The sequence below is a fragment of the Lissotriton vulgaris genome, chromosome 9 (assembly GCF_964263255.1).
Source record: "Lissotriton vulgaris chromosome 9, aLisVul1.2, whole genome shotgun sequence".
Lineage (NCBI taxonomy): Eukaryota > Metazoa > Chordata > Amphibia > Caudata > Salamandridae > Lissotriton > Lissotriton vulgaris.
Genome location: NC_141697.1, coordinates 840,797,831 through 840,823,900, shown reverse-complemented (window position 1 = coordinate 840,823,900; position 26,070 = coordinate 840,797,831). Strand labels below are relative to the sequence as shown.

The window sequence follows — 26,070 nt, the reverse complement described above, 5'->3', positions numbered from 1 at the left end:
AATTATTTAAAAAAAAAAACATAAAAGCGGGTGGCATTTGATGAATGGTCGACTTATGTCATTTAAATGCATGTGAGGGACAGGCTATGGAGAGATGAGGGGCCTTGCTGGAGGATGGTAGTGAGGGAATCCATTGAGAATGTGTTTATTGTGGGTGACGGGGGCGCCAAAAAAGCCTGTCGCATCGGATGCCACCACCAAAAGCCGACCCTGGTGGTGCAGGTGTGTGTGTGCGTGCATGCATGTGCATTCCAGATTAATCTAGATAGGTCCGGGTTTTCTAAAATCTATCCCGATACTTTTCAAAAACTCAAATACATATCCCACTATGTAGATGAAATGTAGGTCCTGTTAGAGAGCGGGTGTGTGAGCATGTACGCAATTCAAGTGACCTTCAGTCTTCGCAGCATGCCGAGACAGAAGTTAATTGCCTTTAAAGACTACACTGACGTGCTTTCTCGCCTGATAAATGCAGCACAACTTCCTATTTTATGGACATTTTTCTTTAGAAAGATGTTGTCATAGATGCAGTATTTGCTTCATTGTTTGCACCGTTACAAAACCAAATTCAATGTGCATGTGGTTTGGAGCAAAATTATAATGATGCACAAGTGTCCGGACTGAAGAAAGGCATGCTCTTCTCCATCCTCATGGATCAACCTATAAGCAATAAATTAATGAAGTGGAATGGACTCACCTTCGTTTTGAAAAGTTATCACTGCGTCCGTTTGTTACCACGCATTGCCTGTGTCCTCAGCTGCAGAGGTGTGCAGACTTTCTTCCACTATGTTCAAGTTCAGGAATTTGTATAGCGCACTACTCACCCAGAGGGTCTCAAGGCGCTTGCGGGAGGGTGGGTGCTTTACTTATCAAATAGCCAGGTTTTTCGCTGCTTTCTGAAGGAGAGGTGGTTCTGTGTAAGGCGGAGGTGGGTGGGGAGAGAATTCCAGGTTTTGGCCGCTAAGTAGGAGAAGGATCTTCCCCCCATGGTGGATCTATGGATCCGCGGAATTGCGGCGAGATCTTGATTGGACTATCGTAGTTGGTGGGTGGGGGTGTCGAAGGACAGTCGTGTGTTGAGGCATTCAGGTCCAAGGTCGTAGAGGGCCTTGTGTGCGTGGGTGAGGAGACGGAACGTTATTCTCTTGTTGACGGGGAGCCAGTGGAGGTCTTTCAGGTGACCGGAAATGTGAGCTTGACGGGGGATGTCCAGTATGAGTCTGGCTGAGGCGTTTTGGATGCGTTGGAGTTTTTTCTGTAGTTTGGCTGTGGTTCCGGCGTAAAGGGTATTTCCGTAATCCAGTCGGCTTGTGACCAGTGCGTGGGTGACTGTCTTTCTTGTTTCGGTGGGGATCCAACTGAAGATTTTTTTGAGCATGCGTAGGATGTTGAAGCATGATGATGAGACGGCGTTGACTTGTCTGGTCATAGAGAGGGAGGAGTCTAGGATGAAACCCAGGTTACGTGCGTGATCTGTAGGTATGGGTGCTGTACCCAGGGCCGGTAAGAGGTCGAAATAAATGTGTAGGGATTCTGGTTCGTTCTATTTGCACTATGACGCTGCCCACCACTGTTTACTACCAATTTCACTACTCCTTATTAGGAGGCTTTTTTCCCCACTGATTTTCATTGAAATTGTACCAATCATCTTTTATTTTCCAATGCAACGTAATGCGTTTTCAGTGTAATATTTTCATGTTTGCTCCCTGAGCTCTAATCCATCAACTTGCAAATTTACCTACTTTACTTCCTCTGTTGTTTAGCCACTGTTGCCAAAACTCCAAAACACAAGTGTCCTCTCATTGGAATCCTTGTCACCAGGTAGGTCGCCCCCCTAACCACTGTGTGGTCCTCCCTGTGCCGTGTGTGCGCCCAGACCGCTTGCCTCGTATCGTCTCCCGCCTCCTGGGAACCTGTGCCTGTGCCTGTGTCCTCTTCGCTCCCCTCGTCCCCCTCGTCCCCCTCATGCCTATGCCTGTGTCCTCTTCGCTCCCCTCGTCCCCCTTTTTGGCCTCTGTATTTGTTATTTCTGTTAACAATTCTCTTGCCTTCTGTACATTTATTTTGCCTTCTGTATTGTAATCTTGTTGCCTCGTTCCCCCTTTGCCTTCTGTGCCCTCCCGCCTCCCGCCTCGCCCTCTGCTTCCCGCCGCTGCTCCCTGCGGCCCCGCCGATCCCATTAGCCACCCCGCTCCCGCCTCCCAGCTGCTCCTACCTCCCTCAGCCCCTCATATGGAGGCCGCACGGCGAACGCGCAGCGGACGCGCCGATTGTGCGCCGAAGGCGAGCCAAAGGCAAGCCCGTCTGCGCCCGTCCGCGCCTGGACCGCGCCCAGCGCCACGACCCCTGGCCCCCGTCGCCGCCAACCCACACGACGGACCTACGACGCCGCCACTCTCAACGCACTCAAACCCAACCGGAACCCGACTTGCTACCGAGCCACCCCGAAACGCACCCACGGATCCTTCACCTGCCAAGCCTGCAAGTTCTCCTGCCTCCGGACCTGCACCAAACCTGCCAAGCCGAGCACCAGCAGCAACCACCTCAAATGCATCCTGCTCAACACCCGCTCCGTCCACAGACACGCCATCGAACTCTGGAACCTGCTCGACACAACATCACCAGACGTCGCCTTCCTCACGAAAACCTGGATGAACGCCTCCTCAGCACCTGACATCGCCATTGCCATCCCGGACGGATTCAAGATCACCCGGAGGGACCGCGTCAACCAGACTGGAGGAGGCGTCGCCATAGTACACAAGAACACCATCCGCATCAAGACCTGCTCCGACGACACCTTCACCGCCGCCGAACACCTCCACTTCCAGATAAACACCGGCCCGAAGACGACCCTCAGAGGCACCCTCATCTACAGACCCCCGGGACTACGCACACAATTCAGCGAAGACATCGCAGACTTCATCAGCCCGCACGCCCTCCCCTCCGCTGACTATATACTCCTAGGGGACCTCAACTTCCACCTGGAGAACAACAAGGACTGCAACACCGCCGCCCTACTGGACAACCTCGCCAACCTCTGACTCAAGCAACTGGTGAACACCCCCACCCACTACGCCGGCCACACGCTTGACCCAGTCTTCTCCTCCAGCAAGTACATCTCCTTCAGCCACTCCACCGGACTTGAATGGACCGACCACAGCTGCGTCCACTTCAGCTTCGGAAGAACCACAACCCACCACCCGCAACAGGCTCCTCGCAGGAGCTGGAACAAGATCACCGCCGACCAGCTCACCACCTCCCTCAGCCAGAACCCTCCTGCCAGCACAACGGACCCCAACGAAGCAGCCCGCAACCTCACACAGCGGTTCACCAACTGCGCAGACGAACTCGCACCACTGAAGACCCCGCCCAACAGACCCGGCAGCAAGCAAGCCTCCTGGTTCACCGACGAACTCAAGAACTCCAAGAAGAACTGCCGCACCCTCGAGAAAGCCTGGCGCACCAACCAGACCACAGAGAACATGACTGCCCTCAAGCTCGCCACCCGCAAACACCACCAGCTGATCCGCACCACCAAGAAGACAGCATTCAAAGAATGACTGGACAACAACGCCCACAACAGCAAGGAACTCTTCAGCATCAAGAGCATCAAGAGCTCTCCAACCCCAGCGCCGGAAACAACACCACCACTCCCCCGCAAGACCTCTGCGACTCACTCGCCTCGTTCTTCCACCGCAAGATCGCCGATATTCACAACAGCTTCGGCGCACCAACCACGTACTCCACTACTGAACCAACGCACCCCACCACCACCCTCTGCGCCTGGACCCCGGTCAGTACCGAAGACACCACCCTCACGATGAACACCATCCACTTCCGATCCCCAACCGACCCCTGCCCCCACCACGTCTTCAACAAGGCGACTCCATCATCGCACCCCAACTCCGGGATATCATTAACACCTTGTTCAACACCGCCACCTTCCCGGAGAGCTGGAAGCAGGCCGAGCTCAGCGCCCTCCTGAAGAAACCAACAGCGGACCCCACCGACCTCAAGAGCTTCCGCCCCATCTCGCTCCTCCCTTTTCCTGCCTAAGTCATCGAGAAGACCGTCAACAGACAGCTCGCCGCCTTCCTCTGTAGTGTAGTTCCTATTTTCCCTATAGGCCCTGCGCATTGGAATAACATAAACAGCAGTGTAGACGTAGGAGTGCGGTCTTCTAGGTATCTACTGACTATGTTAGACTTAATTTAGGTTTGCGCCAGCAAGCTCAGAGGTCACTGGAAACTTTCTTGACTGAATAGGAAGTGATCACCTTCCCTGGCTCAGACAAGAAGGGATTCAGCTTCCGACAACCGCATAAACATGACAACTTTGCTCCTCAGAATAAGAGTCAATCTCTAGAGTTGTGTGAAACAATAGACAGCTGTTTCACTCAGCCAGTTGTGCAGATTTTACTTTCACCAGGATGCACAGAATAGAGACACTGGCGTTTTTCAATAAAATATATTATTTATTGAGCAGTCTTCCTTCTCATGCAAGAGAAATGAATTGCCACAATTGCAAGACTTGTTATTATAAAAAGTGCGTACAGTAAAATGAGTATTACGATATAATACTGTAAAAGCATTGATATGGTTTCTTAGCCATAAGATAGTTAAAATTAATAAAATATATATACATTCATATATACATTGGCTAACGACCTCAACTGGTGCTTCTAACTACGCCTACCCCAGTGTACCTGACCTGTAGAGCAGCTGTCATCCAATGCCTTGGAGGGTCATCAATCCAACTGTCCTGTAGGGCAATAACATTTCTCAAAATGGCAGCAACAGAGCTGGATGAAAAGGAAATCATTCACTAATTTAATTAGTTCCAGCATACCCATCAATGGCATAGTCTTAATGTTTTAAATTCCTCTGTTTTAAAATTTAAAATGTATTTTTATTTAAGGTGGTTCCCCACCCTTTTATGATTTTTTTATTGAAATCAAATAAAAGTATTCATGACTGACTGACTGACTGGCCTAAGCCTAATACAAGGGAGGGAGTAAGTAGTAATTTTTGCCAAGAGTTTGCTTCAAGAATTCTCTCTAAGGGTTTAGTCAGCACTGTACCTCTGGAATAGAATGCAGGAGGTCTGGTATCTCCTCTCAGGACCCGATATCCCAGTTACCCGCAAGGGTAGGCTGGAAACGCCGGAGCTGGATTTTCTCGGCAGGAGAAAAGACAGCGTCTTTCTCAGCGCGTCAAGGAGGAGGGGCAGCGTCCGTGGGCTTCTCTCATCTGCTGGGCTCTGCAAGGGGACAGCTGATCTGCTCCAGTATTCACCACCACTGTGTGCTTGCTTAAGGCAAAGTTGGTATATTTATACCTGAAAGGTGCCGAGTTTGACATAAGTCTTTGGACATAAGACGTCAATAAAGATGTCACTAAGAACTGGTCGTTCTTACAGTGCTCGCAGGAGTTCTATTACTAATCAAAACAAAGCAAGCGGGGCTTTCCCAGGTTGCTGGGGGGTTTGAGATGTCGAAAGAACTCGGTGTGTTATCTAGGAATCTAAGGAAGTGGCTTCTGCTGTGTCATGGACTGTTATTCGCTGCAGAGACGAGTTACTGAAATATGGCTCTGATCGTTATGCCATTATAGGGATATGTATTGATTATAGCCGTATAGGGGCATGAGGTCACAATATTGATCGGGGTCCTAGATAAAACACAACACCCACTCCACGAATTTATGTCCATCAAATTACTAAAAACTAAAGCAATAAGAAGCACGTGTTTCCATACCCACCCCAAAATACATTTTGCATTTGAAATGGTGTACTTGAAATACATGGGAATGAATTGGTACTGTTCGTTATCAAGCATAGTAATCATTCAAAAAATATTGCATATGTAATTATTTGAACGATTCTGCGAAGATTTACACATGAAAAAGTCTCTAAATACAGAAAAGAAGGGCAATACTATTTCATCACATATAAATACAATTGCTGTAAAATGTGCTAGAGGCTAAGGTAAAATTTTGTCTCTAGATCTACTAAAAATAGAAGCTCTGTTCTTTATGAATAGTTCTACTTTAAGCAAAGGATGAGTGCCAGAAAAAAAGGTAAATATTTTGGAAAAATTAATTTCATGGTGAGCGGGGAAAAATAGTTCAAAACGCTTTTCAGTAGCTTTTTGTTTATCAAAAGCTGAAGGCCGAATTCAGAGTTCATGGGAACGCTGTGTGCCGGAATGTTTTTCCAAAAAGTTGTTTCTGTTCAGGGGAGAACATCATTTCAGACAGGCTCGCAAAGAATTGGTCTATATATTCAGGTGACAGTTCGACCAAGTTCGATAATGCTGTAACTTGGCAGTTGTGAGAATGATTGCTATCATCGATTTCAGGATCAGCAATGCTCACAGAAGGTCGTACCTGGGTGATGTTGCTTTCATTTCTTGCTTCACTGCCACCACCTAGTCGTAGTGCAGGAGTCTCAACAAATGCCGTCATCAGGATTGGTAACCGCTGGGGACAACATGATGCGTGAGCCGTTACTGGACTTAGCAAAGTATCGACGTCCATTGGTATTGCTGATGGTAGTGCAAGACAGGTGTCTAACACGCATTCCCCTCCGCATAGCATACATCGAAGCACAGGTAAGATGCAGGTCTGCCAAATAGGTCTGAATGAAAGAAACCAGGTCATATTCAGATCTCGTAGCCGGGCTATCCCAAGGACTTTAGTTATGCGGTCCCGGTAGCGTATTGCTAGGATTGTTTCTTCCATCCGTGCCGGAGTCATGTCTGCGGTTTGGTTTGCCATATCGAAGCAGGAGAGTCAAAAATAAAATATCTGCTACGAGTCCCAAAAGTAGTGGTACGCCGCCAAAAATCGAATGTACAAAATTTGGAAAGATACCCATGACCGCTTCAAATGGTGTTTACAGTCCCGAAAAAACTGTCTTAAATACATTCAAGATACCACTGGCATACGACATATTTAGGATTTGGCTGAGCATTTCTTTGAAATGCACCGGGCAATTTGTTGATAAAAGTGCATGTATCTCTGCCGCCGTCCTTGGAGATCATACGTCTCTTTTGATGACACTGTTGTCTGCAAAAGTACAGACTTCATTCTGCTTAAAGTATCAATTCGTATAGAAGAGATATTCAAATTAGGCCAAATCGGAGCCACTGAGTCTCCAGGGCCGTTTGGATACAATGCTTGCATACAGCAAGTGACCATGGAACTCACGCTTAAGAGATATGCTTTCCCTGGCACCAAGCCACAACAGCTGTGATCCGTTATTAGAACTTAACTCCAGTTAGAAAGTTGCCTAAAGAATGGCTTTATTTGTGCTGCAGGTGCGCCGTGCTGGTGGCATGATAAAGATGGAAAACAATGACGTTGTGTTGATTAAACGCCATGGCACATAGCCTGAATGAAGATTTTGCAACGTCCAGCCTAGCTGTACAATAGAACGTAATTGGGACTGGCCATGTTGTAACATTAGCAAGTCCTGGTCTATTATATCAATAGCAGATGATACAATACTGTCCAGTGAATATATTCTGGAGGACAGAGTCATTAACCCATTGTCCACAACAGAAAGTGATTTTTCCAAATTAATACAATCAATTTCTCGTATTTTCTCGGCTGTTTCAATTTGAGTTTCTTTCCAAGCCTCGTTGTATGCCACATATATGCTGGCCGCTATGAAATGTTTTTGACGCTGTTTGCGTGGTCCCATAATGAAATCGCGCAAGTCAGCACCATCTTTAAGTAAAGACAAGTGTTGCTTAATTTGTGCCAGTGTGGATGTTTGTAGCCATTCAAGGCAGAGTTTCCCTACACTGTATGTTGTTACTATCCCTGGATGTTGTCTCTGGGAGTATCTAGGGTCTGGTCTGGACATTTTTAACCCCTGTATTTTGTTCAGGAATCTATCTTGACAGTTATTCAAGTCTGTAGGCCAGATTAACCACTTTTTCCAATCAGGATGTGTTCTGTTTTCATTTAAAATTTGGGATACGTCTATTTCAATATCTGTGGTTGCATTATCAGGTATTGGCTTTGGAATAGACGGTTTGTTAAGGTCTTTAATCTTAGCTAGACCAAGACAGGTTGTTTGTTGAATTGTATCATTCAAGAACGCTATTTGCTCTGGGATCATGCAGGCTCGAAATAATGCTTCTAGGCCTTGTACCTGCCAATCTTTTGTACCCCAATGGTTTTTGTTTCAATGTTATTTTTCCATAAATCAAAACCAAATGTAATCATTTTTTCATAAAATGCTTCTGAGTATATTAATTTAGTATTTGTCAGCATGGTTTTCGTCCCTGTTTTATCCAACAGTTTATAATAAAATGTTTCTGCGTTACTCGTGTTAAACCCTGAGAAGTATTGGAATTTCTCGTAGAATGTATTTGAACTGCCTTTAGGTGGAGTAGCACAATGTTCCCATTGGTTATATTTAAAAACATTTCTAGGTTGGGCAGATTTAGGTAAATAGTGGTCTGCGTAATGTGAAAAACAGTACATCTGTTCATAATTAGATGAACCTTGTAAATAATCATGTTCTGTAAATTTTGCTGACAACACCAAATCTGACATCATATCATTTATACTTTTAAAGTCCCAATCATCAGAGAATGTACTTGGTTTTACAAAGTCACTTAATGAAACCTTAAACTGGTGAGGATATTTCAAGATCTCGACCGGGCCATATATTTCATAGTCTGTCTTGTCCCAAACTACCCCGCCGGGTATTGGAATGGCTGTGACATTTACTGATGATAGTTCTCTTTTCTTGACGTGAGATGATCTGTGAGGTTTCAGTACTAAGTTGATGTTCTGACTTGCTGTGTCCATTGAACTGTATTTTCCCTCAATGAATTTTCCCAAACAAAGTACCATGATGAGCCAAAGCAGGAGGAAAAATACACCTAGCCCAATCCAAAGTTCTAACCATGGAGAAATAAGATAGGTTTCTTTGAGTTGATGAAAGAGTTCTGTTGCTTTATCTTTAAAAGTCTTTGTTTTTGGCATTACTTCAAGGTCGCTTTGATCTTCAGAAAAGTTGTCGAAGTTGATGAAGTAGCCAGATGCAGTTCTGTCGATTGTTGGAATAGTTTTTCCCATTTGGCTTTCAATAGCACATTCTGATGCTACATCATTGTAGACTGGTATTTCATGACGAACTGTTTCAATTTGTGTTTCAAGAGGCACAAGTTCCATGGCATTTCTGCATAGTCCTTTTGTATTCACTGCAGGTTTATCAAATGTGATTAGTCTTTCAGTTTGAACCTCTTGGATACTTGCAAATTTGGGTATTCTGTTACTTCTTGGGAGTCCACTGGGCCTGCTATTGATTATAGGCCATATGATTGTGGTTTCGCCAGGTCGATTGATACAACTCTGTTCTCCTTTTTACCAGCACGGGGCGGTAGTACTACTGATCTTGTTCCGTAGATTGCTAAGACAGGTACTGCTTTTCTGTAAGAAGGCCCAAATTCCTTCTTCACCGCTGTTTTCTCTCTGACCAGATCCCCAATCTTTGGAATCCAGACAGGTCTTGCTGGGGCAGGTGGTGTGTCTTCAGTGGTGGTTGGCTGTTGTTTTAACTTTATGTTGCTCAAGGCTTTTCTTGTTTAATTTAAGTCCTGTAAAACAGCCAAACGATCTTTGATGTCAAAGTCTTTATTCTTATCTTCTACCACTGAAACAAGACTATCTAAGTCCTGAACATGCATTCTAGTTCCGAACAATAGTTCGTACGGGCTGAAACCTTTTAGAGAATTTCTTGGCAGGTTGTTAAGACTACGTTGGACACTTATTAAATGTTTGACCCACCCATCACCCGAACCTAATACCTTTGCTGTTATAGATTGCTTTATGTCTCGTTTTTTTCTTTCCACTACGCTATTTCCCTCAGGATGAAATGGACAAGAGAATCGCAATCCAATGCCCATGCTGGTCATGGCCTCCTTATAAGCTCGAGAGCTAAAAGCAGGACCCAGTTTTGGCGTCAGCCGAGCGCTGGGGCCACATTTTTAAAGTGAATGTAGTCTTAAACAATTAATAGGACGCTGGATTGCATGTGTAAATAGCTCTATGCTACCTGCATACATGGCCATGGCATTACTCCGCTTGACTCGTTACTGCGGTCTCTGTCACAGTCTGGACAGCTCTTTACAAATTTATAATGGTGCAGGCTCATCCCCGGCCACCAGTATACTAATTGTAATTCTGTCAGAGATTCCTTCATCTGTTTGTGCCTTGGAACTTCCCCAATGTGTGCGTCTGCTATTAATAACTTTCTCCGATTCGTGTTTGGAATTACCCTATCCCCCACTCCAGGGATTCGAGCAAAAGGAACAGAGTTTACATCAATTACATATGTATAATTGAGTGGATAGTTCACAGGTAGTGCTGCACAGTTGCCTTTTGAAGATGTTTTTACTGCCAGCATGGTTTCCCCGTCTATGTATTTTTCTGAACGTTTTTTTGTGGCTACGGAAGCCGGTTTGCTTGCTTCCGCTATGGCTGTATTAGCCAATGAATTCCCTGCAACGTGAACGCCATCACGTCGATGACTCAGAGTGTGTATCATGTGAGTCTTTTGTAGTTCTTTGTGTAAAAGAACTACTTGTTTCCAAAGCATCTTATGCTTGATTGTGGCACCTGTGTCATCCTTGTAATCATTTTGAACCCAGCTCTGCAAATCATTATTGTAAGAATTGACGCAAAAATGCGATTCACACACGATTAGTGTTGGGAATTCACGTTCGGCATTTTCAAGCGCCATCTTCAAAGATCTGATTTCAGCTCGCTGAGCAGAACATTTTCTCAGTGATTCAGTTTTTGTTATTTTCGGTCTGAATTTACCGCAGAGCCAGCGACCTTTAACAATCGCGCAGGCTGCGTCGTAGGATTTGTCTTCTACATTGTAATGCTGTACAAATCTGTCTGTATAGATTATACAGGAGTACTGTTCTAGAGGGAGAATTTCGATTGGCAGAGGATATTCTTTTTCATATTTTAAATCATTCCGTTTTTTTATGTGCAGGTGAAATAGTATTTCGCGTCTTCTGCAGCGAGAGAATTTTCCCACTGTATCCATTTCGGATCCAGTGACACTGTAGGCAGGTTTACTGGGCTAAATAGTGCCTCGAAGGCGGATTCTGCTGTGAGAACAGTGATCCTTTTGCCTTGTGCTAGTTCTCGTTCTTTCGCTATAGCAGTTTGCACTGCCTTTACAGTATTTTCCGTGAGACTGAATGTTTTTTCTGCTTGTGTGTACAAATGTGATTTGTAAGCTATTGGTACCGTTTCTCCCTCATTAGAAGTCAGGTACGTGAATCCGCATCTTCCTGGGATGACTCAGTTTACAAGGTTGCGTGTATTGTCACGTGTTTCTAATTTTGTTTTTGCTAACATGTCTGTTTGCAGTGATCTCAAAATTTCCGTGTGTTTTTGAGTCCAGTTAATTGGTTTAAAATCAGGTTTAATAAATTCGTAGAGAGGTTTAATCCTCTCTGCATAGTTTATGATGTAAGTTCTTCCGAAATTCAGGAAGCCTAGAATCGATTGTAAGTTCTTCAGCGTTTTCGGTGCTTGGAGTACAGCGCACTTTTTTAAAAAGTTGTCCGCTAGGCATTTCCCTTCACTTGATAATTCGTATCCTAAAAATAAGACTGTTAGATGGCCAATTCGTGACTATTTAAAGTTGAATTTGTAACCCTCTGCTGCGAACCCAAGTATTATGGTGTTCACCATTTTCAAGTGAGTATCCAAGTCGTCGTCTGTGAGATAGATGTCATCGACTTAAGATAATGCCTCATCATCATATATTTGTAGTAACTCTGTTACTCTGGCTGAGAATAGTCCTTGGCTGTTCTTGAATCCCTGTGGGAGCCTACAGAAATTTTTCTGTGACCCCATTATTGAGAAAGCGGTTAAGTACCTACTTTCTGGTGCAATATTTTGGCAAAAGAAACCATTAGATATGTCTAATGTTGTTTTGTATTTTTTGCGAACTGTTATTCATTAGTGCAGCACTATGGGAATTTTGTACTGCAAATGTTTTGCAACATGAGTTAAGGTGTCTGTAGTCCAAGACTAGACGATACGAATCGTCCGGTTTGGAGACAGGACACAAAGGATTGTTCATTTGAGAGGTGCATGTTTCAATTACCCCTTGGTATTCAAGTTGATCTAAAATCTCCCTGACCTGTTTTTTAGCTACTTGCTTAATTGGGTACTGCCTTTGTGCAGTCGGTTGACTTTTTAACTGGATTTTGTGAGGAGGAGAGTCCTCATCCCATCCTACATGATTTTTATATAATGCTGGTGCTTGGGCTGCTGCCCATTTCCTTGCATATATATATTTAGTGTGAATCGGAATGTGATCTGAGAAGGCAGGCATAATCATTTCTTCGCCATGAGGGCACTCCCTGACAAACTCTGGGGGCCAACCTTTCTCGGCTAACAGGATGTCATAGCCTTTTGAGAGGTTATCCCAAAATAGACCCCTTATTCTTCTAGTCTTATCTCCCTCTATACGCAGTGTTATTTCGTATATCTTATGAGGTTCGCTAACTCTGGTGTCTGCAGTTTCTACCTGAATGTATTCATTTGTGTCCACTGTCTCCAGATGACTCATCAGGATCTTGCAAACTATGCTGATTTCTGCTGCACTGTCTAGCATTGTCTGTGCCCACTCTCCGTTTTTCAGCTGTGTCCTCAGTATTCTCGGCATGTTCGATTACTCTAATACTGGCTACCTTCTTCCTTGGGAATTGTAATTTTTTACTTTGAGCAGGTTCCTTGTCTTTGGACTTGGTGTGCTGTTCTCTTGGGTCTGACTGTCCTCTTCTTTCCGATTTCTGCGAAAAAGATTGAGAGGGACGTGTATCAATACTTTGATATCTATCAGGCTTTTTCAAGTTATCCCTATTTCTAAGGTTATATCTTTTCTCAGAGTGCTCCCTCTGGGGAGACTGGTTTTCTCGAGTCGGAGTTTTTCCCTCCGCCGAGGAGACCTTCCTCTGGACTGGAACACTTTTTCTTTGGGAGTGGATTGTTTATTTCCATCCCAGCTCTTTTTAATAAATAATTTTTCAGGATTTTCGAGTAGTTGGGGTTTTACAGGTTTCCCACCCAAACTATCTCTACCTAATTCTTCATAGCATTTTTCTATAATTCTGGCAAGCTCAATTGGTTGATCTGTTATATCTGTTTCTTTCAATTTCTGGCGGATCGCCACAGATGCTGCTTCTCCTTTTATGTTGGCTAGTAATATAGCCGAGACCTGCTTGAAGTCTTTCAGTAATTTCATACCAAGAGTTAAAGCAGGTTCTGGACCGTATTCATTCTGAATTTGTTTTAGCCCATCTGGAATTACCGCCATGGACGGAACACCATGTGTTTTGTGTAAATGGAAGCAAAGACTGTACCCCAAGTGTCACAGTCCTCCACATGTGGTGCGACCCCCATTGGAAGGAATATAGTCAGAATTCTGGGTTTCTCAATAGGGGTAGTATTCAGGAATACTGCCTCTATTTGAGTAATTTTCTTTGCTAACCAAAAAGGAATTTGTTCCCGTTTTGCGGGAGTTTTTCCAAGACATGATTGTATGTTCTGTCGTATAATTTTATTTGTGTTCCCCTGATGAGGGGTCAGATGTGGAACATTAACAGCTGTTTGGACTGTTGCAGTCCGCTTTACATATTGGACTAACTGTCTATGTATTTTAATCAGTAATTTTAGCTGTGCTAAAAGTTCTTCCCTTGACATTTTTCCAATGTCTGGATGTGGTGTGTAGCTGGCTAAAACCGGCCACGTTGCTCCTGGTCTACCTAGTGGACCAAGCCTGGTGATGTGATCATTATGTTTTAGAGTGCCTATAAACCAGAGCAGGTGCTCTTGGTATTTTCATGGGATTTCAATCTCCTCGAAAGGAGCGTACTCTTCCGGTGGTTCCTCTGTTTTGTAATAGTGAAACTCGTGTGTTGTAGCATTTGCCGCTGGAAAGTTTATCCATGAATAGAATACCTCTGTCTGCCGATATTCGTGTGCCTCTATCACGAAAATGACTGTACCACCTCGTGATGTCAGTCCGTTTTCTATAAGTTTTAAAGTTATAGTTTTTCTTATGTTGACCGGAATGATAATTGCATCCGGTTCATTAATCCCTGTAACATCGAAACCCGGTTAATTCGCGTCTACCTCGACTTCATTGGTTCCGTTGTTATTGCCATTTTCTGACATTGTATTAATGAAGGTTTGCAGAGCAGGTTTCCAAGGAAACAAAGATTAGGTGCACAATATTTTGGAACACTGTATCCTTTAACGTTGACTAAACCAGAAACTTTACATAGGAATCTCTTCCTACTAAGTTCCGGCGGATTTTAACCTTTCACCCACTCCAGACGTCTATTGGAGTATTTACGGGAGAAAGGGTCTGTGTGAAAAAGCACGACTGAGTTACTCTAACGTCTTGCGTTAGTTTTATCGCCTTACCAAAGTTGGGCGCCATGTAGTGTAGTTCCTATTTTCCCTATAGGCCCTGCGCATTGGAATAACATAAACAGCAGTGTAGACGTAGGAGTGCAGTCTTCTAGGTCTCTACTGACTATGTTAGACTTAATTTAGGTTTGCGCCAGCTAGCTCAGAGGTCACTGGAAACTTTCTTGACTGAATAGGAAGTGATCAGCTTCCCTGGCTCAGACAAGATGGGATTCAGCTTCCGACAACCGCATAAACATGACAACTTTGCTCCTCAGAATAAGAGTCCATCTCTAGAGTCGTGTGAAACAATAGACAGCTATATCACTCAGTCAGTTGTGCAGATTTTACTTCCACCAGGATGCAGAGAATAGAGAGACGGGCGTTTTTCAATAAAATATATTATTTATTGAGCAGTCTTCCTTCTCATGCAAGAGAAACGAATTGCCACAAATGCAAGACTTGTTATTTCAAGAAGTGCGTACAGTAAAATAAGTATTACGAAATAATACTGTAAAAGCAATGATATGGTTTCTTAGCCATAAGATAGTTAAAATGAATAAAATATATATACATTCATGTATACATTGGCTAACGACCTCAACTGGTGCTTCTAACTACGCCTACCCCAGTGTACCTGACCTAAGCCTAATACAAGGGAGGGAGTAAGTAGTAATTTAAGTTAAGTTGATTTTGCCAAGAGTTTGCTTCAAGAATTCTCTCTAAGGGTTTAGTCAGCACCGTACCTCTGGAATACAATGCAGGAGGTCTGGTATCTCCTCTCAGGACCCGATATCCCAGTTACCCGCAAGGGTAGGCTGGAAACGCCGGAGCTGGATTTTCTCGGCAGGAGAAAAGACAGCGTCTTTCTCAGCGCGTCAAAGAGGAGGGGCAGCAACCGTGGGCTTCTCCGATCTGCTGGGCTCTGCAAGGGGACAGCCGATCTGCTCCAGTATTCACCACCACCGTGTGCTTGCTTAAGGCAACGTTGGTATATTTATACCTGAAAGGTGCCGAGTTTGACGTACGTTTTTGGACATAAGACGTTAATAAAGATGTCACTAAGAACTGGTCGTTCTTACAGTGCTCGCAGGAGTTCTATTACTAATCAAAACAAAACAAGCGGGGCTTTCCCAGGTTGCTGGGGGGTTTGAGATGTCGAAAGAACTCGGTGTGTTATCTAAGAATCTAAGGAAGTGGCTTCTGCTGTGTCATGGACTGTCATGAGCTGCAGAGACGAGTTACTGAAATATGGCTCTGATCGTTATGCCATTATAGGGATATGTATTGATTATAGCCGTATAGGGGCATGAGGTCACAATATTGATCGGGGTCCTAGATAAAACACAACACCTCCAGACGAACGGATCCCTCGACCAATCACAGTCCGGTTTCCGACCCAACCACAGCACAGAGACCGCCCTCATCGCAGCCACTGACGACATCAGATCCCTGCTCGACAACAGGGAAACAGCGGCCCTCATCCTCCTGGACCTCTCCGCAGCATTCAACACTGTCTGCCACCGCACCCTAGCGCAGCGCCTCAGCAACATCGGAATCCGAGAGAAGGCATTGGAGTGGATCATCTCGTTCCTCGCCGGAAGAACCCAGAGAGTCCGACTCCCCCGTTCAGATCCGAGGCCACCGAAGTCATCTGCTGCGTACCACAAGGATCATCACTCAGCCCCACCCTCTTCAACGTCTACATGAGCCCCCTCGTAGCCATCGCACGCCAACACAACCTCAACATCATCTCCTACGCCGACGACACACAGCTGATCCTATCCCTCACCAACGACTTTGCCACCGCCAGAACCAGCCTACACGAAGGGATGAAAGACGTCGCCGAGTGGATGAAGTACAGCCGCCTGAAACTGAACTCAGACAAGACGGAAGTCCTCATCCTGGGATCATCGCCCTCCGCCTGGGACGACTCCTGGTGGCCCCCTGCTCTGGGCACCACTCCCAAGCCAACGGACCACGCATGCAACCTGGGCTTCATCCTGGACTCCTCCCTCTCGATGACCAGACACGTCAACGCCGTCTCATCATCGTGCTTCGACACTCTTCGCATGCTCCGAAAGATCTTCCGATGTATCCCCACCGAAACCAGGAAGACGGTCACCCAGGCACTCGTCACCAGCCGACTGGACTATGGAAACACCCTCTACGCCGGGACCACAGCAAAACTCCAAGAAAGACTCTAACGCATCCAGAACGCCTCCGCACGACTCGTCCTGGACATCCCTCGACACAGCCACATCTCCGGCCACCTGAGAAGCCTACACTGGCACCCCGTCAGCAAGAGGATCACGTTCAGACTCCTCACCCACGCACACAAGGCTTTTCACGACCTTGGTCCCAAGTACCTCAACAACCGCCTGACCTTCTACATGCCCACGCGCCATCTACGATCGACCAGCCACGCCCTCGCCGCCGTTCCACGCATCCGCAGAACCACCGCCGGAGGAAAATCCTTCTCCTACCTGGCAGCCAAGACATGGAACTCCCTCCCCATCCACCTTCGACTAACCCAGGACCATCTCTCCTTCAGGAAGCAACTCAAGACCTGGCTTTTCGAGCAGTAACGGACCCCCCTCCCCCAGCGCCTTGAGACTCTTCCGGGTGAGTAGCGCGCTATACAAATGCACTGATTGATTGATTGATTAAACACTTTTGTACTGTTACCTGCTACACTTTGACCAAAAAAGCCTGTCGCACCGGATGCCACCTCCAAAAGCCGACCCTGGTGCAGATGTGTGTGTGCGTGCATGCATGTGTGTGTGTGTTATGTGCACAGGAGAGGACAGCTGAATCTGGAGAGACCATCAGGAAAAGGTGAGTGCGCGAGGCAGTATAGTGACAGCAACGGCACGGGGGGAGCCTGGGTCTAAACTGCACGAGTACCACCCGCGTTCATTATTCACGAGGGAAAGTGAACAAAAGGCTTCTCAGACATGTGACTGTCGATTGAATGAAACAGAGAAGTGTAACAACTTTTTTGATAAAAAAAGAAAGAACCCTGCAGGAGCGATTAAACCAAAAAGAAGCCTGTTTATAGGTCCATGAGTAATCAGCTCCTTTGTGCGCCGACGGCGACCCACCTCGCCCAGGCTCCCGCGTCTGAGGTGACTTGTTACAACATTCCTCTGGCCAATCTCTGCTGGACAGCGGCAAGGGCGGGAACAGGCCTCCACAGCACCTTTGTTGCAAGCTCTTCAGTTCCACAGAGCCCGCACTTAGAGCTTCAGCTAAAATGTCCCGAGTGCTTCTAGGCAGCGCACTCCCTTGAAGTAAAACGCACCTCCGCCACCACCCAACAACAAAGCATTTTTTTAAATCGCCACGGCCCATGAAGCGGGCACCATGGCGAATAAAAAAAAAAAAGCCCAAGTAGTCCCTAGAGGAACCGGACAAAGCAGCAGGGGAGATTACCCTTGCTATACAGATAATTAGATGACTCGGAGAGACAGCGCATTCACACTGCCTAGGCGAGACCTAAAAAGGATGTTGTGGCACGTCAGTATTTTGTGTACATTTATTTTATGTGCCAGTAACATTCGAAGCCAGCCCTGTGCTCTCTCTGTCGGATGCACAGCAACTGACATCAGTGGAACGCCATCCCAAAGGGTGTGCAGTAGTGGAACTCTTACCACTACATTCCAAAGACTAATAAATACATATGCTCATGACACATTCATTTGTATCAGACACAGCCTTTTTGTTTACCTTTTACTCAAAGTAAAATGTTTCTTTCTCCTTCATGTATCGTGATGCTTTCGTGTTAATTTAAGATAACTATTATGTACCTTTGCCTCAGTCTTTTACATTGCAAGTTTACAGTAGAGATATGTTCTATATGGCTCTCATGGAGAACCTCTATGTTTTATTTCAGTCTCTGGATCTCTTAACTTGTTGTTACGAAATAGCAACAGTTGTTAACAAAACTCGTTACCTACTGTTGTTACATCATACATTTCTGTTCCAGGCCAGGCTGATGAGCTCTCTGAGAGTATGTCAGTGCAGCGCTGCTTGACTGCTTTGAATGAAAGCAGATAGCACAGCTGCATGAGGTTAAGGAAGGCAGGGAAGGTGGTGGGTGTTCCTCAAGGATGGCAGATAGGTTTTTTTTTAACCTGTGGGACATGGATACATAACATAGGTCATGTTATGTATGACTCCATCATTACTCTTCTGCCACAGCGTAGTAGTTGAAATCAGGGGCAGATGATTTTTGGGGCCATACATAACATAAATTATAGATGGTTAAAAAGCAAAGTTTCTGAGTGACATCATAGACAACTGTAGTCTTGCTCTTGTTGTCTATTTCATCTCCCTCTGAACCCCTTGGTGAAAAACATCACCATAATTCACTGTTTCCTATCTATAATTCTATATTTATTTATTTCATGTTCTCCAGTATTTACTGACCTGTGGTATAATCCAGTGATTCCAGTTTTCTTGTCAAGGCCGCTATCGTATACAACAGTAATGTTAATTTCCTAACACCTGCAGTTCCAGAATGCCGTTATTCGCATCGTCCTTAGCATTAAAGACGCAAAAGAAGACTAAATAAAGGAAGGAAACAATGACAAACACAGCGAAGTGCCAGACACCAAGTGTTCGTGAACATTTCACATTATCACACACCAGTTTTTCAAACAGGAAAATACAGGAAAATAAGAGCCAAGTGGTAGGTTGATCAAAGAATATTGCAAATCAAGAATGGTTCAGTATAAATAGCATCTGATGCTTTCAACATGGTAAACATCTGCTAACTGTGCATGTACCAGATTGTTCTTGGGAATCCTTACTTGTGTACAGGTGGTTGGTATGAGAAAATTGATCAATGACGTAATGCAAAATGATGGGGCTCCTCTGCAGAATATAAAGAGCAACCCTGTGTTGCCTGTATCTTACAGATATTCATTGCCCTATGTACGAAAGGGACCCTTTTAGGAGTTGCATACTTCTGGAGGATTGGGGTCCCCTCGGTGCTGCAGTCGGGCTGTATTGCGCCGCTGGAATTGATTGCTCTTGCTGCTGAGCCTAAGATGGCGAGTAGGGTTTTCGTAAAGTGTAGGTGAACATAGACCGGAAATACTGCACTTCCTCTGATAAGTAACTTTTTTGCATGCTGTCTTTTAGCTGTTTATCATTCTCAGCAAATGGTTTACCAAGAACATTAGGGCATAAGAAACTGTTATAGCAACACATGAGGCGTCAAGGAAATGACTACAGCAGAGTCACTTAAGCTTCAATTTAAAGAGTGATATTTACAGAATTAATCTAGTGACTCAAAGCTGAACTTTGGCTCTGGAGAGTTAGATTTAACAGTAGAATTCTACTGTTTGGACTAGTTTTAGTGCTCCAGAAAAAGTCTTTGGAAGTTATGACAAACCGTGAAGTTGAATAACGCCACCCTGTCCTTTTTACTTGCAGGAGATATTGTATACAACTAGGGTCTTGCAGCCCAGCATTGCTTAACATTTCTTGGCTACATTGTCACTCTTATTTGCTGCCATCTAATTGGCCAGTGTGTGCTGGCTGCACTTCTCCTTCTTTCGTTTGGACCATCTACTAAGTACTGAGTACTTGAGCTTTTTTGCTGTTCTTCCACTGATCAAGCTGAGTTTTGAGACTGACGCGCTACTTTTATTTTTTCTTCTTCCCTGTCATCCCTGTTGAACCTCTTACCATGTGTAGGTATGTTTTACTTTACTATGCCACACATACTTCAAAGAAACCATTTAGAAGCAGATATCTGTTGACACAATATACGTCCTTTTAAATGAACGTTTATTGTGTCAACCAATATCTGCTTCTAAATGTATTTTCACCTAGACATAGACATGGGCACAATTGCTTTATTTATGTGATAGCATTTTTTTTTACAAAATGACATTTTCTTTTCACGCATGGGATATTAACTGATTTGTACAGAATCACAGGGGTGTTGTGCCAAGACCTACCTAGCTAGTATTGGTAAAGCCAATAAGTCTCGCCTCTGAGGCTATTGAATCTGCCATTGAATTTAGTTCATGTTGTACAGCATGAGCATTTCTGACTTTGGCAATGGTTGTGCCCATGCTGCATAGCAGCATGTCTGCTGTTCAGCTTGGATGAAAAAGGACTATGGTTCATCCAGTGCTAATGCACTTTGGAATAAAAGTGCATTTGCTGTGGTTGTGTCATTGCGCTTTTTAGGTCTCGCCTAGCGACGCAGCGCATGCGCTGGTCGCCTTGGCGAGATCTATTGTCGATTTGTCGGCTGAGGAGGGACAGGAGATGTGCACACGTGGACAGCAGATGTGCACGCGTACGGCTTGCAGTGTTAGTGTAACGTGCGCATGGCGCGCTTTTGCTTCGCTCCCTCCCTGTCTTCATCAGGATGTGCATGTGTACGCTTTCGCTTTCCCTCTCGCTCGCTCCCTCCCTGCCTCTATCAGGCCCCTTCTGTTAGGGGAGCTCCCATTCCTCCTCCCACAGCACCTGCAATTCCTGCGGACCTCGGAGCTGGCCTGTGTCCCTCCCTCCACCGGGCTTGCTGTCCCCCATGCCGCGTGCCTCATGCTGACTCACCCTGGGAAATAGGAATCCTCGGCATCACTGACCAGGTAGGACACGCTCGGTGCTCACGGGAGAACTACGCGAGGTTGAGTTATGCAGCGCGGCCTACTGCGTCTGTGGGAAGCAGACCCAGGCAAGAGAGGGAGCAGATGGGGCCTTGTGCTGAACGGGAGGATGGAGTACACTGTGGAACAGCGTCCAGTGGGGGTAGACTGAACATTAGTCTCTTTTACTTGGCCACGCTTGTTTATTTATTTAATTATTTTTGCTGTTTCGGGGGCCCCACTTCATCTGGTCCAATAGCTCTGGCGTTTGCTGCTGAGAATTGAACTTGTTATTTGAGTGCCTGTTGTGTGATGGGAAGTCAGCAGGCTGGACAACGGCCCCCGGACTGGGTGTTCAAGCTCGAGAAAGTGTTTACAGCTAGTTCCCTGGCACAGTGTAAGTCCGAACACCCCAGCAGAAAGTGTACAGCAATATTTTCCAAATGCATCCTTAAATTCCAAAGGTTTTACAGGTTGTTCTGAAGATGAACCCATGAAATGTTGTGACTTTTTTTATTTTTTATTTAGCGCTGTTCGTTGATGTGCACTGAAGAAAAGTCTTATGCATGCCCGTCACTTCATCTGGGTGCAGATGTCGCATGTATGCACAGCTGTTTGCCTACACAAGGGTTCTCTTGAGACAGCTTGGATCACTCAAGGCGAGAACAAAATCAATTTTGGGGGCTGATTTACGGACAGTCTCTCCTTGAGTGGAACAGGAGCTGTAACCTTTCTAACCAATGATGTGAAACACTTTGTGGTTCCTGTCAGTACTTTTCAGAAGGACACCAAACCTTCCTAGATGAGACCCCTAGCTGGTCTGAGGGACCAAAAGTGGGACGCACACAACAGAAAAATTAAAAGAAGTATTAACAAACATTTGCAATGCAATAGGGTCTCGCATTGACAAGTGTTTGAGCTATTGACATTGCAAATAACAATGCCTTTAATTTTTGTTTTCTTCTTAAAAACAAAAATAAAAGGCATTGTTATTTACAATGCTCATAGCTTAAACTCTCGTAACTGCGCGACCTATTGCATTGCAAATGCTTGTTAAAATTAGTTTTAGCTACACTGCAAACCATCCACGCTACTGTACATTATGGCAGCTAAACAATGCCAACGCTAATAGCACTTCTAGATTAGACCTATTTGCTTTGTCAATGCTTGTTTCAGTAATTGCTTTGTGGGAGGAATTCCATTGTCCTCTCTGAGACACTTTTGCAAAGCGAGGGACCCACTTGCTAAGCGCTTCGATGATGCAATCAGGACTGGTTTTTCAACAATTTTAATTGTTAGATATGGCCACAACTACAGACCTCTGAGCAGCCCATATGTCTGTGTCTGCCTGGACATATCTTCAGTGAATCCTTCCTTTATAAAGTAGTTTGATTTTGATGGACAGACTATTGAAAAGTAAACATTTGTTTGTTTTAGTGGTGCATTTGAAAGACGTAGTCCAGGAGACCACAGTAAAGGAGAGAAAGATTGTTTTAGAGATGCAGCCAAGCGAACACAGGGTATTGATGAACAATAAGTCTACTTTGAAGGGAATTAGGGAGAAGCACTGAGAAGCTTGTATGCAGCAAGAATGACTATAGGTCCAAGCCTAGAAAAAATGGTTCACTTTCTCCCTCTCTCAGTGATTTATTGGTAACGAATTTCTGGAAACCTTTCAAATTATCAAGACAAGCCTTCCATTGGGGATGAGAGTTGGCTGAGCAAGACCATCATTCTTGAGAAATTTGTAGTAAGCTTGAGTTACCTCAGGATAATGCTGTGTTATTGCAAAAGCTCAAAAAGCTCAAAAACAATGCCAGGCCTCTGGTACATTTCGAAGGTGGAATGATCCTATAGTCTTACGTTATAGTTATTCCCATGAATTCCACAGTGCCCTTCTTACCAGCATAATGATCTCTTTGTCCAGTTTAAGTTTGAAGACAGCAGTTCACTGAAAATGAACATTGCTCTTGGTTTTCTACTTCCAGCCAGCAAGTGAGTCTCTTGTGTCTACCAGTTTGTTAATGGGTAAAACTGCTTCATTAGTGGATTCCTTCTCAGAGAGGAAATATAGTCCTTCAAATGCTGAGTATACCCACCCAATAAGAAATGGGTAAACATAGAATTTATTGTGCAGGGACATAAAAAGATATGCTCAGCAAAGAAAATATTAATAAGCAAAAGGTGGCAGCAGAACAAAATGCAACAGCTGCACAAATCCCATTCTTCACAAGTTGGCAGGGAACATTTGGAATCGTGCACTGCCCCGGTTACCTCAAGGATGCGAAGCACTTTACTGAATGGACTGTAGCAGTGTTTCTGTTCCAAACTCCCCCTTGAGTGTCCTGCTACAACTGACAAACTCTGTCTGTTGATAGAGGCTGTTGAGAAAATATTTGATACCCCAACGGATCCCACTGGGGCACCTTCACTTCCTAAGGATCAGAGGATGCTGCAAGTCTGGACCCCGTGTTGACCCAGTCCACAGATCTGGACCCCTTGTCGACCCAGTCCGCAGATCTGTCCCTGCTGCTGACCGTGCCACTTGACCTACGACCGAGGTCGCCCCTTTCTCAAGCATGGCGCGGCTGGCTCTAGCCTCACATAACATCCAATGCCATCCACGGCGCCATGACTGACACCACCAACCTAAGCCCTGATGCTGGTTCTGACGGTGGACACGGATCTGATAATTTTATCGGACTCAGAAGCTCAGCCTTGATCCTCTGGCCCTCGACATTATAATCATTATAACCCAGGAACACACCTTTACTATGATAATGATGATGGCGACTATGAAGGTGATTTTTTGTGATGAAGGGAACATTTTGTAAGACCTCCAGGATAACAGTGGTCTAGACACTGAATGACCACTGGGCTATCCTCCCCACATCGAGCTGTGGCCACTGAAGCCTCGGACTCAATCACCCTAGTGATTAGGAGGGCGGCAGTTTCTTTACCTTACTCTTCCTACACAAAAAGTAAAGATAAATGTTTTTACTGAGGTTCCAATCCAGCAGAGGCCAGTGAAGAACCCTTACCTCCTTTGAATGAGGTCCTCATTGCTGTGCTGGGGGCCATCTGGGTAAAACCAGAATTGTGCCATCCAGTAAATAGACTAGTGGTGTGACAACATTGACCTTTAGTCCAAGCTCCCAGTGGCAACACACCACACACGCCCCAGCTCCATCCCCTGCAGCCTCCTAGAAATGGGTTAAATAATTTTCTTGGCTCACAATCACCTTGTTAGAGAATGGTGGTGCATCACATCAGACCGATAGATGCTCCAAGTCATGGAACAAGGATAATCCCTACCCTTCTTATTTTAACCCCTGGATATGCCATCCACACTGCAGCACTTCCCAGAGGCACACTTATCCATACTCCATGGAGACATTCAGTCTCTCTTCGCCAAGGTTGCAATAGAGAGGATGCTAGCATTAAGGATTGGCACTGATTGTTACTTTCATAACTTTCTGGTGGAGAGAAAGTATGCAGGCCATCACTCCATTCTAGACCTTTGCCCTCTGAACTTCATTCTTCGGAAGGACAAGTTCAAGATACTCACCCTGGCCCAGGTTCTGTCTGCCCGGATCCAGGAGCCTGGATGGTACTTCTGGACTTGCAGGGTGCATATTGTCACATACCCATCCTAAATTCCCACAGAAGTTACTTGCAGTTTCAGGTAGGCCAAAAGCACTTTCAGTTCTCTGGGCTCCCCTCTTCCCGTACTAGTGCACCTCGGGTATTCACAAACGTGATAATGATGGTTGTAGCCCATTTACAGAGACTGGGAATCCCAGCCATCCCACATTTCAATGACTGGCTGCTGAAGGCCGGGTCGCCCCAAGTAGTCTTCAACCAACTGCAGACTACGGCGCCATGTTGACATCGCTGGAATTTTCCATCATCATGTCAATGTCATACCTGACTCCTTCTCAAACGTTTCCCTTCATTGGAGCCATCCTGGATAGAGTGCTCTTCTGAGCCATCCTTCCATCTCAACAAGTCCAGGACATTTGGCCTATGATCCTGATGTTTCAACCCTTGACCTGGGTCTTGGTGAGAGCAGCTCTGAGGCCTCTTGGCCTCCTGTATTCTGTTTGTGGACCACATCAGGTGGCATATGCGAACTCTACAGTGAGATCTGAAGGCATAGCACTAAGGCAACCTATCAGGCCCCATCTAGGTGTTGATTAAGACTGCAAAGAATCTGCACCAATGGCTGCTCGACCACCGTTGGTCCTGCAGGAGACCTCTTCCTCTCCCAGAGCTAACAGTTGTGATGGATGCATCCGTTCCTTGGTTGAGATCTTCTTCTGGGAATGGTGGCAAGCAAAAGACTCTGGTCTCTAGTGGAGGCTCTCCTCCACATCAATTTGTTGTAGTTACATGCAATTCGCTTGGCACTGACGGCATTCCTCCTGACCATCAATGGGGAAATGGGTGCAGATTCTCACAGACAACATGACCGGCAGGTGGTATTACAACAAATAGGGCAGCATGGGGTCATGGGTTCTAAGCCAAGAGTCCTTGCATCCCTGTAAATGCCTGAACGCTAAGGGCATCTCACTGATTGATCAGCACCTGGCAAGGTCTTTAAATGCCAGGTCATAGGCTGACATTGCCTAACGGATCACTTATGGCAGATACGCTCTGAGGTGGCACAGGGCATCTTCAAGCAATTGCGAGAACCCTTGCTTGAAGTACTTTCCACCGCAGAGAACATACAGTGTCGAAATTGGTACACATTGGAGTTCCCAAAGTAGTCCTCCCTCAGAGATGCTTTCAGCCAGCATTCGGGGTCAGTACTCCTGTACAACTTTCCATCCCTACCTCTCCTGCCCAGGTTACTGAATAGGATCAAGAGAGAATGGACCCAAGCCATTCTAGTGGCTCAGGGCTGTGTGAGGAGAGTGTGGTACCTGGAACGTCTGGCCATGTGAATCTGTCCTCTGATCTGGATGCCACTTCGGGAGGATCTCCTGTTGCAG

General features: G+C 45.5%; 1 protein-coding gene across 1 annotated transcript in view; it reads left to right on the top strand.

The window, feature by feature from the left end:
• ATG2A (autophagy related 2A) overlaps nt 1–26,070 on the top strand; it is a 2,120,972-nt gene that overhangs the window by 1,680,541 nt on the left and 414,361 nt on the right. The gene's annotated exons all lie outside the window — the stretch shown is intronic.